The sequence below is a fragment of the Arachis hypogaea genome, chromosome 13, assembly GCF_003086295.3.
Source record: "Arachis hypogaea cultivar Tifrunner chromosome 13, arahy.Tifrunner.gnm2.J5K5, whole genome shotgun sequence".
In the NCBI taxonomy this organism is placed as follows: Eukaryota; Viridiplantae; Streptophyta; class Magnoliopsida; order Fabales; family Fabaceae; genus Arachis; species Arachis hypogaea.
The window spans coordinates 24,119,731-24,133,705 of NC_092048.1; the positions used below are offsets into that span (position 1 = coordinate 24,119,731).

The 13,975-nt window shown below is 36.7% G+C and overlaps 2 non-coding genes across 2 annotated transcripts; both read left to right on the plus strand.

Annotated features, from left to right (window-relative positions):
- The first annotated feature begins 235 nt into the window (after positions 1-235).
- Positions 236-343, plus strand: LOC112739213 (small nucleolar RNA R71). Its single transcript, XR_003170151.1, has one exon. It is a non-coding gene; the product is annotated as a small nucleolar RNA R71 (small nucleolar RNA).
- Positions 344-13,301: 12,958 nt separating this feature from the next.
- LOC112738719 (small nucleolar RNA R71) lies at positions 13,302-13,404 on the plus strand. Its single transcript, XR_003169662.1, has one exon. It is a non-coding gene; the product is annotated as a small nucleolar RNA R71 (small nucleolar RNA).
- Positions 13,405-13,975: the final 571 nt, after the last annotated feature.

Here is a 13,975-nt window from a genome sequence, read left to right on the forward strand (position 1 = left end):
AATATTGCATTTAGAGTATCAATATCAAGAACTCCTTTCTTCTGATTCATCCATTATTCACAGGATTTCTTTCAGAAGTATACATGAACTGGTTATTTACAACCATCTCAATGAGTTCCTCGGCTTCTGCAGGGGTTTTCTTCAGATGAAGAGATCCACCAGCAGAGTGGTCCAATGACATTTTGGACAATTTAGACAGACCATCATAGAATATATATAAGATGCTCCATTCTGAAAGCATGTCAGAAGGACACCTTCTGATCAATTGCTTGTATCTTTCCCAAGCTTCATAGAGGGATTCACCTTCCTTCTGTCTGAAGGTTTGGACTTCCACTCTAAGCTTGCTCAACTTTTGAGGTGGAAAGAATTTGGCCAAGAAAGCATTGACCAACTTTTCCCAAGAGTTCAGCCTTTCTTTAGGTTGTGAGTTCAACCATATCCTAGCTCTATCTCTTACAGCAAAGGGGAAAAGCATAAGTCTGTAGACTTCGGGATTAACCCCATTGGTCTTGACAGTGTCACAGATTTGCAAGAATTCAGCTAAGAACTGATGAGGATCTTCCAATGGAAGTCCATGAAACTTGCAATTCTGCTGTATTAGAGAAACTAATTGAGGCTTAAGCTCAAAGTTGTTTGCTCCAATTGCAGGAATTGAGATGCTTCTTCCATAAAAGTCAGAAGTTGGTGCAATAAAGTCACCAAGCATCTTCCTTGCATCTCCACCATTGTTATTGGGTTCGGCTGCCATGTCTACTTCTTTTTCGAAAATTTTTGTAAGGTCCTCTCTAGAGTGTTGTGCTTTAACTTCTCTTAGCTTCCTCTTTAGAGTCCTTTCAGGTTCAGGATCAGCTTCAACAAGAATGTCTTTATTCCTGTTCCTGCTCATATGAAAAAGAAGAGAATAGAAAAGAAGATGAATATTCTATGTCACAGTATAGAGATTCTTTTATGTGAGTATAAGAATAGAAAAATAGAAGAATGAGGTAGAGAGAGAATAAGAGAAATTCGAACACAGAGAGAGAGAGAGGGGGTTCGAATTATGAGTAGAAGAGAAGTGTTAGTAAATAAATAAAATAAATAGAAAGAGATAAGAGAGAGAGTATTCGAATTTTAAGAAGAGGGAAAAGAAAAATATTTTTATTTTTATTTAATTAATTAAGTTAGAATTCGAAATTTAAGAAAAGAAATAAAACAAATTAAAATTTAAAACAATTAGTTAATTAAAAAGAATTTAAAAAAAGTGGTTAGTGATTTTTGAAAATTAGAAGTGGAAAAGTAGTTAGGTGGTTTTGAAATAGTAAACTTCTTTAAATTTAAAACAAACAAGTCAAGTGGCTAATTGAAAAAGATTTGAAAATAAATTTTGAAAGGATAAGAAGTTAGAAAAAGATTTTGAAATTAAGTTTTGAAAAAGATATGATTGAAATTTATTTTGAAACATATTTGAAGAAGAAATTTAAAAAGATTTGATTTTGAAAATTAAAGTTGATGACTTGACTAACAAGAAACTACAAGATATGATTCTAGAATTTAAAGATTGAATCTTTCTTAACAAGAAAGTAACAAACTTGAAATTTTTTGAATCAAAACATTAATTGTTAGTAAAGTTTTTGAAAATATGAAATAAAAAAAAAAGATTTTGAAAATTTATTTAAGAAATTCGAAAATATTAAGAAGAAAAATGAAAAAGATTTGATTTTTTGAAAAAGATTTGAAAAGATAAAATTTTTAAATTTGAAATTTTGACTTGACTACCAAGAAACTAAATTTAAAAAATTTTGACTAAATCAACCCAAAATTTCAAAATTTATGAGTAAAATAAGAAAAAGATATTATTTTTTATTTTTTGAATTAATGAAGAAAGAGAAAAACAACAAAATGACACAAGACATAAGAAATTAAGATCAAAACAAATAATGCATGCAAGAACACTTTGAATGTCTACCAAGAACACTTTGAAGATCATGATGAACATCAAGAACATATTTTTGAAAATTTTTAAGAAAAGAAACACATGCAAGACACCAAATTAAAAATTTTTAATGTTTAGACAATATGAATTCGAAATTGCATATGAAAAACAAGAAAAAACACAAAACAAGAAAATCACAAGATTAAACAAATAAAATCATCAAGAACAACTTGAAGTTCAAGAAAGAACACATGATGAATTTTCGAAAATCCAAGAAAAATTAAAAACATGCAGTTGACACCAAACTTAAAATTTGACACAAGACTTAAACAAGAAACACAAAATTTTTTTAGTTTTTATGATTTTATTAAATTTTTTATATATTTTTCAAAATTATTTTGGAAAAAGAAAATAAACAAATTCAAAATTTTTAATAAGAATTCCAGGATTCGTGCAATGTTAGTCTAAAGTTTCGGTCCAAAAGAATTAGACATGGCCAAATGATCAGCCAAGCTTTAGCATAACAAATACAGATATGTCCTTTCTACAATAGAAAGTGGAAACCTCAGTCCAAAAGATTAGACATGGCTTAACAGCCAGCCAGGCTTCAACACATCTCAAGAAGCTCTAGAATTCATTCTTAAAAACTTTGAAGAACAATTTTTTGAAAACTTTTTTTTTGAATTTTTCGAAAACTAAATTTTTTTTTGTTTTTTTTTCGAAAATAAAAATAAAAAGTTTAAACATAAAATAAAATTACCCAATCTAAGCAACAAGATGAACCGTCAGTTGTCCAAACTCGAACAATCCCCGGAAACGGCGCCAAAAACTTGGTGCACGAAATTGTGATCACACTTTTCACAACTCCGCACAACTAACCAGCAAGTGCACTGGGTCGTCCAAGTAATACCTTACGTGAGTAAGGGTCGATCCCACGGAGATTGTTGGCTTGAAGCAAGCTATGGTTATCTTGTAAATCTTAGTCAGGCGGATTCAAATGGTTATGAGGTTTTGATACTTTAAAAGATAAATAAAACATAAAATAAAATAAAGATACTTATGTAATTCATTGGTGGGAATTTCAGATAAGCGTTTGGAGATGCTTTGTTGCTTCTGAACCTCTGCTTTCCTATTGTCTTCTTCCAACCAAGCGTGCTCCCTTCCATGGCAAGCTGTATGATCCTCTCGGATGAAAAATTCCAGGTATGGTTTCTGCATAGCTAATCAACTGTCGGATTTCTCGTCTCGGATGAAAAATACCAGGTACAGCTACCGCACGGCTAATCATCTGTCGGTTCTCACTAGCATCGGAATAGGATCTCTCTATCCTTTTACACACTGTCACTACGCCCAACATTCGCAAGTTTGAAGCTCGTCACAGTCATCCCTTCCCAGTTCCTACTCGGAATACCACAGACAAGGTTTAGACTTTCCGGATCTCAGAAATGCTGACAATTGGTTCTAGCCTATACCACGAAGGTTCTAATCTCATGGACTCGGTCCGTGTATTAGAGACACAAGAGAATATACTCCGGCTGTCGTCCAATGACTATGTTGAACATCATGTAGACCGCTTGTGGTTGTCAGGCACGCGGATCTTGGTTAAGCGAGTAACGAAGATAGTGGGTGATTGTCACGGGTTACCCCTTCATTCTGACATAACTGAATAAAGTATGAGAGTATATCTTGGAGAAGAAGTAGGCATGAATTGAAAGAAAAACAATAGTACTCACATTAATTCATGAAGAACAGCAGAGCTCCGCACCTTAATCTATGAGGTGTAGAAACTCCACCGTAGAAAATATATAAGAGAAAAAGGTCTAGGCATGGCCAAATGGCCAGCCTTCAAATGTAACATAAGATGTGTTCCAAAACTCCTAAAGACGAATACAATAGTAAAAAGTGCTATTTATACTAAACTAGTTATTAGGGATTACAGAAAATAAGTAACTAAGTGCAGATAGTGCAGAAATCCACTTCCGGGTCCCACTTGGTGTGTTCTTGGGCTGAGCATTAAGCTTTACACATGCATAGGCCATTTCTAGAGTTAAACGCCAGCTTGGATGCCAGTTTAGGCGTTTAACTCCAGTTTTGGTGCCAGTTCTAGCGTTTTACGCTAGAAAAGGGTCTTTGGTGGGCGTTTGAACGCCAATTTGGGCCATCAAATCTCGGGAAAATTATAGACTATTATATATTGCTGGAAAGCCCAAGATGTCTACTTTCCAACGCAATTGAGAGCGAGCCAGTTGGGTTTCTGTAGCTCCAGAAAATCCACTTCGATTGCAGGAGGATCAGAATCCAACAACGTCTGCAGTCCTTTCTCAACCTCTGAATCAAACTTTTGCCCAGGTCCCTCAATTTCAGCCAGAAAATACCTAAAATTACAGAAAAACACACAAACTCATAGTAAAGTCCAGAAATGTGATTTTTGCATAAAAACTAATAAAAATATAATAAAAAGTAACTAAAACATACTAAAAACTATGTAAAAATAATGTCAAAAATGGTATAAATTATCCGCTCATCATTGATCCTTCTCAAGAACTTGTTACTGAAAATGAGAGATTAAATGAAATGATTAAAATGTTGAACAGTGATTTAGCAAAATTTACTCATAGTTCTAGTAACTTGGACAAATTACTTGCAAATAAAAAATCATTGTTTGAAAAATCAGGTTTGGACTATGTGACAAAAGAGGATGCAATTTTTGAAAAACCAATTACAAAATTCATGGCCTCTTCTTCAAAAACAAAAACCTCTTTTGATAAATCTGGTCTTGGATATTTTTCCAACAATGATGTCTCTTTTGAACAGCCATATTTTGGTGAAACCGCATCATCCTTTAAAACCAAACTGGTTCCAAACAATTATGGTCAGGGGCACTTCTCAAATAATGAGGTTGCTTTCAAACAACCACACTTTTACAAAAGAGCCTCTTATTCAAGAATCCCATATGTTTTCAATAATTTTGGTTTGAGATCTTTTGAAAAAAGGGGTGTGAACACTAAAAATGAATTTATCAAAAGAAATACACATTTTTCAAAAACCTGAAAATTTTACCCTCTTAATCATTATCAACATCAAAGCTTCAATAAATTTCAGCAATATGCATACAATAATAATTGTTTTAATTGTAAGAAATCTGGTCACTCTTACTCCCAGTACTTTATTGACAAAAGAAAAGTAAAAAACCAAACTTACAATGTCGTTTGGATTTTAATGCTCTTGGGCAACCAAGATGGGTTAACTTCAAAGGATTCAAATTGGTTTGGATACCTAAAATCACTTAAGAGTGTTCACAGATTTGCCTAGCATCCAAGAAGAAGAAAGACATGTGATACTTGGATAGCGGATGCTCTAAGCACATGACGGAAAGGTCAACATTCTTCATCAAACTCAACAAGTATGATGCAGGATTTGTGACCTTTGGAGATGATGGTAAAGGTAAAATCATAGTTGTTGAAAAAGTAGGTAAAAATTACTCTACCTTTATTGATGATGTCTTTTTGGTTGATGGATTAAGGCACAATCTTTTGAGTATTAGTCAACTATGTGATTTGGATTACTTGGTGATATTCAAAAGATTGGAATACCGTGTCGTGAGTGAAAAGTCTAATGAGGTATTATTTGTTGTAAATCGTTGTGATAATGTGTATGGCCTCACTCTTGATTAACTAAATAATCAAAATGTAGCTTGTTTCCATTCTAAAGAATATGAAAAGTGGCTATGGCATAAAAGATTGGGCCATGCAAGCATGTTTCAAATCAACAAGCTTGTTAAAAAGGGTTTAGTAAGAAGTCTTCCTTTGATAAAATTTGACAAAGATATCACTTGTGATGCATATCAAATAGAAAAACAAACAAAAAGTTCATTTAAATCAAAGGAAGATATTTCTATTAAAAGACCACTTGAAATGCTAAATTGATCTATTTGGTCCGACAAAAACTCAAAACTTAGGTGGTAAGCATTATGGTTTGGTGATTATGGATGACTATACAAGATTTGGTTGGATTTTGTTCATTGTTCATAAAAATTATGCCTCTACGGCATTTGAAGTTCTTAGCAAAAGGATTCAAAATAAAAAAAATTTAAAGATTGTTTCTATTAGAAGTGATCATGATAAAGAATTTGAAAATCAATCTTTTGAATCATTTTGTGAGAAATTTGGAATATCACAAAATTTCTCTTGCCCAAGAATACCACAACAAAATGGTATTGTGGAAAGAAGAAATAGAAGCATATAAGAAATGGCAAGAGCTATGTTATGTGAAAGTGATGTTCCAAAATTCCTTTGGGTTGAAGCTGTTAATACCGCTTGCTACATTTTAAACAGAACAATCATTAGAAATTTTTTAAAGAAAACTCCATATGAGCTTTGGAAAGGACACCCACCAAATTTGAATGATCTTCATATCTTTGGATGCAAGTGTTTTGTTTTAAATAACAAAGACAATTTGAAAACATTTAATCCAAAAGCATATGAGTGTTTATTTGTAGGCTATTCCACAACTAGCAAAGCTTATAGAGTTTACCATCAGGATGCTAGAATTATTGAGGAATCCATACATGTTATTTTTTGTGATACTAACATGGTTCAAAGTGTTTTAGAAGACTGTGATGCAGGAAATCAGGTGAAGAATAATGCCAATGAATACCAAAGTCAAGAAAAAGAAAACTCTGGGCAACCTGATTCTGAACCTGCTATTACAGAAGATTCTGCAAGAGATAATTTTGTTTTATCTTCTGAAACTGGCAAAATTCCTAGGAATACCAGTTCCATTGATCCCACCTTAACAGAAGCTGTTCCTAAGTCCATTAGACCCTGTGAGTGGAGATTTTTGAAAAACTATCCACAAAAATTTGTTATTGGGGATGTTTCTCAAGGTATCAAAATTCGGTCCTCCACTAGAAAAATATATGAAGAAGAAAACATGGCCTTTCTATCTCAAATTGAGCCACAAAATATCAAAGAAGCGCTTGATGACCCCTCTTGGATAAAGGCCATGGAGGAAGAGCTTCTTCAATTTGAAAAGAATCATGTTTGGACACTTGTTCCAAAGTCACAAAAAAGAAGCAAATCATCGGTAAATATCAAATGACAAATTCTTAGACACCCTCTAGAAACCGCAATTGGTTTCCACAAGCCCCTATCAACTTGTTAATTAATAGAACATGACAATCTCTCCATATACAACACAAACAGATACGGTGACATAAGGTCTCCTTGCCTAAGACCCCTGCTCAGAGTGAAGCTATTTAATCTATCCCCATTCCAGAGGATAAACAGCGAGAAAGCAGTGACACAATGCATAATCAGATTGACTCTCAGAGAAAAAAAGCCAAAACTCACAAGGGTTTATTTCAGAAACCCCCAATCCACTCTATCGTATGCTTTCTCCAGATCAATCTTAAAGGTCAGGGTGCCTTTCTTTAACTTTGTCTTCTTCATGAAATAGAAAATCTCTTGTGCTATAATGATGTTGTTCGGGGTTTCTCTCCTTGGGATAAATCCTCCTTGAAGGGGCCCAACAATCTCTTTGAGATGGGGACGAAGTCTATTGACCAAGACCTTCATTATAACTTTGTAAACCACATTATAGAGACTAATAGGTTGAAAATCTTTCATGGAAACCAGATTTTCTACCTTCAAAATAAGAACCATAAGAGTTTCCATCATCCTTGGATCCATATCGAAACCAGAAAACTCATGACGAATGGTGCACGAAATTGTGATCCTTAACAACGGCGCCAAAAACTTGTGCTTGGAACGTAATTCACACACTTTGTCACAACTTCGCACAACTAATCAGCAAGTGCACTGGGTCGTCCAAGTAATAAACCTTACGTGAGTAAGGGTCGATCCCACGGAGATTGTCGGCTTGAAGCAAGCTATGGTCACCTTGTAAATCTCAGTCAGGCGGATTCAAATGGTTATAGAGTTTTAGTAATTAAAATATAATTAAAATATAAAATAAAGATAGAGGTACTTATGTAATTCATTGGTGAGAATTTTAGATAAGCGTATAGAGATGCTTTCGTTCCTCCTGAACCTCTGCTTTTCTGCTGTCTTCATCCAATTATTCCTACTCCTTTCTATGGCAAGCTTTGTGTAGGGCATCACCGTTGTCAATGGCTACTTCCCATCCTCTCAGTGAAAATGGTCCAAGATGCGCTGTCACTGCACGGCTATTCATCTGTCGGTTCTCGATCATACTAGAATAGGATTCAGTAATCCTTTTGCGTCTGTCACTACGCCCAGCACTCGCGAGTTTGAAGCTCGTCACAGCCATCCCTTTCCAGATCCTACTCGGAATACCACAGACAAGGTTTAGACTTTTCGGATCTCGGGAATGGCCATCTATGGGTTCTAACTTATACCACGAAGACTCTAATATCTCGGACTCGGTCCCCTGTATTAGATATCTAAGAGATACTCATTCTATCTCATCTTCATGTAGAATGGAAGTGGTTGTCAGGCACGCGTTCATAGGTGAGAATGGTGATGAGCGTCACATAATCATCACATTCATCATGCTCTTGGGTGCGATTGAATATCTTAGAATAGGAATAAGCTTGAATTGAATAGATAAACAATAGTACTTTCCATTAATTCATGAGGAACAGCAGAGCTCCACACCTTAATCTATGGTGTGTAGAAACTCTACCGTTGAAAATACATAAGAGCAAGGTCCAGGCATGGCTGAGAGGCCAGCCCCCATGATCTAAGAACTAAACGTCCCAAGATGTCTAATACAATAGTAAAAAGTCCTATTTATGCTAAACTAGTTACTAGGGTTTACAGAGATAAGTAAATGATGCAGAAATCCACTTCTGGGGCCCACTAGGTGTGTGCTTGGGCTGAGCATTGAAGATTTCACGTGGAGAGTTCTTTCTTGGAGTTGAACGCCAATTTATAACCTGTTTCTGGCGTTTAACTCCACCTTGCAACCTGTTTCTGGTGTTTAACTCCAGAATGCAACATGGAACTGGCGTTGAACGCCAGTTTGCGTCATCTAAACTCAGACAAAGTATGGACTATTATATATTTCTGGAAAGCCCTGGATGTTTAATTTCCAACGCAATTAAGAGCGCGCCATTTGGAGTTCTGTAGCTCCAGAAAATCCACTTTGAATGCAGGGAGGTCAGAATCCAACAGCATCTACAGTCCTTCTTCAACCTCTGAATCTGATTTTTGCTCAAGTCCCTCAATTTCAGCCAGAAATTACCTGAAACCACAGAAAAACACACAAACTCATAGTAAAGTCCAGAAATGTGATTTTTATTTAAAAACTAATAAAAATATATTAAAAACTAACTAAATCATACTGAAAACTATGTAAAAATAGTGCCAAAAAGCGTATAAATTATCTGCTCATCACAACACCAAACTTAAATTGTTGCTTGTCCCCAAGCAACTGAAAATCAAATAGGATAAAAAGAAGAGAATATACTACAAATTCCAAAATATCAATGAAACTTAGCTCCAATTAGATGAGCGGGACTAGTAGCTTTTTGCCTCTGAACAGTTTTGGCATCTCACTTTATCCTTTGAAGTTCAGAATGATTGGCATCTATAGGAACTTAGAATTCAGATAGTGTTATTGATTCTCCTAGTTCAGTATGTTGATTCTTGAACACAGCTACTTTTTTAGTCTTGGCCGTGGCCCTAAGCACTTTGTTTTCCAGTATTACCACCGGATACATAAATGCCACAGACACATAACTGGGTGAACCTTTTCAGATTGTGACTCAGCTTTGCTAAAGTCCCCAATTAGAGGTGTCCAGGGTTCTTAAGCACACTCTTCTTTTTTTTCTTTGGACCTCGACTTTAACCCCTCAGTCTCAAGCTTTTGGCTTGACACTTTCACGCCACAAGCACATGGTTAGGGACAGCTTGGTTTAGCCGCTTAGGCCAGGATTTTATTCCTTTAGGCCCTCCTATCCACTGATGCTCAAAGCCTTGGATCCTTTTTATTACCCTTGCCTTTTGGTTTTAAGGGTTATTGGCTTTTTGCTCTTGCCTTTTGGTTTAAAGAGCTTTTGGCTTTTTCTGCTTGCTTTTTCTTTTTCTTTCTCTTTTTTTTTGCCATTTTTCTTTTCTTTCTTTTTTTTTTTTGCAAGCTTTTGTATTCACTGCTTTTTCTTGCTTCAAGAATCAAATTTATAATTTTTCAGATTATCAATAACATTTCTCCTTTTCATCATTCTTTCAAGAGCCAACATATTTAACATTCATAAACAACAATTTCAAAAGACATATGCACTGTTCAAGCATTCATTCAGGAAACAAAAAGTATTGTCACCACATCAAAATAATTAAACTATTTTCAAGGATGAATTCGAAATCATGTACTTCTTGTTCTTTTGTAATTAAAATATTTTTCATTTAAGAGAGGTGATGGATTCATAGGACATTCATAACTTTAAGGCATAGACACTTAAATACTAATGATCATGTAATCAGACATAAACATAAACATAAAGTATAGTAAACGAAAAACAGGAAAATAAGAACAAAGAAATTAAGGAACAGGTCCACCTTAGTGAGGGTGGCGTCTTCCTCTTCTTGAAGAACCAATGGTGCTCTTGAGCTCCTCTATGTCTCTTTCTTGTCTTTGTTGCTCCTCCGTCATATCTCTTTGATCTTCTCTAATCTCATGGAGGATGATGGAGTGCTCTTGGTGCTCCACCATTAGTTGTCCCATGTTGGAACTTAATTATCCTAGGGAGGTGTTGATTTGCTCCCAATAGTTTTGTGGAGAAAAGTGCATCTCTTGAGGCATCTCAGGAATTTCATGATGAGGAATTTCCTCATGATCTTGTTGACTCTCCATCTCCCATGACTCGGAGGTGGAAGCAATTGCCTTCCCTTTCCTCTTTCTAGAGGTTTCTCCGGCCTTAGATGCCATAAATGGTTATGAAAAAATAAAAGCAACGCTTTTACCACACCAAACTTAGAAGGTTTGCTCGTCCTCGAGTAAAAGAAGAAAGAAAGTAGTAGAAGAAGAAGAAGATGGAGGTGTGTGAATGGTTCGGCCAAGGGGTTTTAGGTGGTTATGATGTGTGAAAAGGAAGGAGTGATGGTTTGAATTTGAGTGGGTGGGTGTGGGTGGGCTGTATGACGGTTTTGGATGAGTAATGGAGGTGATTGGCGGAGGTTATTTTGGGGAAGAATGTTATGGAAAGGTGTGAGGAGGAGAGGAGAAGAGGTGTGGTAGGTGGGGATCCTGTGGGGTCCACAGATCCTGAGAGGTCAAGGACTTAACATGCCTGCTCCAATTAGGTGTGTAAAACGCCCTTAGCATGCATGTTTGGTGTTAAACGCCAGCTTGCTGCTTGTTTTTGGCGTTAAACGCCCAAATGTAGCCTATTTCTGGCGTTTAACGCCACTTCCATGCTCTGTTCTGGCGTTAAACGCCAGTCTTATGCTTGTTTCTGGCGTTTAACACCAGCTTGATGCTTCTTTCTGGCGTTAAACGCCAGTTTGATGCTTCTTACTGGCGTTTAAACGCTAGTAAGTTCTTCCTCCAGGGTGAGCTATTTTTAAAGCTATTTTTCATTCTGTTTTTGATTTTTCAGTAGTTTTTGTGACTCCACATGATCATCAACCTAAAAAAACATAAGATAACAATAGAAAATAAATAAATATAATTAAATAACATTGGGTTGCCTCCCAACAAGCGCTTCTTTAATGTCAATAGGTGGACAGTGAGCTCTCATGGAGCCTCACAGATATTCAGAGCATTGTTGGAACCTCCCAACACCAAACTTAGAGTTTGGTTGTGGCCTCCCAACACCAAACTTAGAGTTTGACTATGGGGGCTTTGGTTGACTCTGCAGTGAGAGAAGCTTTTCATTCTTACTCTGTATGGTTACAGAAGGAGATCCTTGAGTTTTAAACACAAGGTTGTCCTCATTCAGTTGGAAGACCAACTCTCCTCTGTCCACATCAATCACAGCTCTTGCTGTGGCTAGGAAGGGTCTTCCAAGGATGATGGATTCATCCTCATCCTTCCTAGTGTCTAGGATTATGAAATCAGCAGGGATGTAAAGCCTTCAATCTTTACTAACACGTCCTCTACTTGTCCATAAGCCTGTTTTCTTGAGTTGTCTGCCATCTCTAAAGAGATTCTGGCAGCTTACACCTCAAAGATCCCAAGTTTCTCCATTACAGAGAGTGGCATTAAGTTTATTCCTGACCACAGGTCACACAGAGCCTTCTCAAAGGTCATGGTGCCAATGTTACAGGGAATTAGGAATTTACCAGGATCCTATTTCTTTTGAGGTAATTTCTGCCTATCCAATGCATTTAGTTCATTGGTGAGTAAGGGGGGTTCATCTTCCCAAGTCTCATTACCAAATATTTTGGCATTCAGCTTCATGATTGCACCAAGGTACTTAGCAACTTACTCTTCAGTAATGTCTTCATCCTCTTCAGAGGATGAATACTCATCAGAGCTCATGAAGGGCAGAAGGAGGTTCAATAGAATCTCTTTGGTCTCTAGATGAGCCTCAGATTCCTTTGGTTCCTCAAAGGGAAACTCCTTATTGGTCACTGAGCGTCACAGGAGGTCTTCCTCACTAGGATTCACGTCCTCCCCCTCCTCTTTGGGTTCGGCCACACCAAGTAAGGTAATGGCCTTGCACTCTCTTTTTGGATTCTCTTCTGTATTGCTTGGGAGAGTATTAGGAGGAGTTTCAGTGACCCTTTTACTCAGCTGGCCCACTTGTGCCTTCAAATTTCTAATGGAGGACCTTGTTTCATTCATGAAACTTAAAGTGGCCTTAGATAGATCAGAGACTATATTTGCTAAGCTAGATGGACTCTGCTCAGAATTCTCTGTCTATTGCTGAGTGGATGATGGAAAAGGCTTGCTATTGCTAAACCTGTTTCTTCTACCATTATTAAAGCCTTGTTGAGGCTTTTGTTGATCCTTCCATGAGAAATTTGGATGATTTCTCCATGAGGGATTATAGGTATTCCCATAGGGTTCCCCCATGTAATTCACCTCTGCTTTTGCAGGGTTCTCAGGATCATAAGCTTCTTCTTTAGAAGATGCCTCTTTAGTACTGTTTGATGCAGCTTGCAATCCATTCAGGCTCTGAGAAATCATATTGACTTGCTGAGTTAATATTTTATTCTGAGCCAATATGGCATTCAGAGCATCAATTTCAAGAACCCCCTTCCTCTGAGGCATCCCACTACTCACAGGATTCCTTTCAGAAGTGTACATGAACTGGTTATTTGCAACCATGTCAATGAGTTCCTGAGCTTCTGCAGGCATTTTCTTTAGGTGAATGGATCCACCTGCAGAATGGTCCAATGACATCTTTGATAATTCAGACAGACCATCATAGAATATATCCAGGATGGTCCATTCTGAAAGCATGTCAGATGACACTTTTTGGTCAGTTTCTTATATCTCTCCCAAGCTTCATAGAGGGATTCACCTTCTTTCTGTTTGAAGGTTTGAACATCCACTCTAAGCTTGCTAAGCTTTTGAGGAGGAAAGAACTTGGCTAAGAAAGCCGTGACCAGCTTATCCCAAGAGTTCAGGCTATCTTTAGGTTGAGAGTCTAACCTATTCTAGCTCTGTCTCTTACAGCAAACGGGAAAAGCATAAGTCTGTAGACCTCGTAGTCAACCCCATTGGTCTTAACAGTATCACAGATCTGCAAGAATTCAGTTAAGAACTGAAAAGGATCTTCTGATGGAAGTCCATGAAACTTGCAGTTCTGTTGCATCAGAGAAACTAATTGAGGCTTTAGCTCAAAATTGTTTGCTCCAATGGCAGGGATTGAGATGCTTCTTCCATGTAAATTGGAATTTGGTGCAGTAAAGTCACCAAGCATCTTCTTTGCATTGTTATTATTTTCGGCCATGTCTCCTTCTTTTTCAAAAATTTCTATCAGATTTTCTCCAGAGAGTTGTGCTTTAGCTTCCCTTAGCTTCCTCTTCAGAGTCCTTTCAGGTTCAGGATCAGCTTTAACAAGAATGTTCTTATCCTTGTTCCTGCTCATATGAAAAAGAAGAAAATAGAAAACAAAATATGGAATCCTCT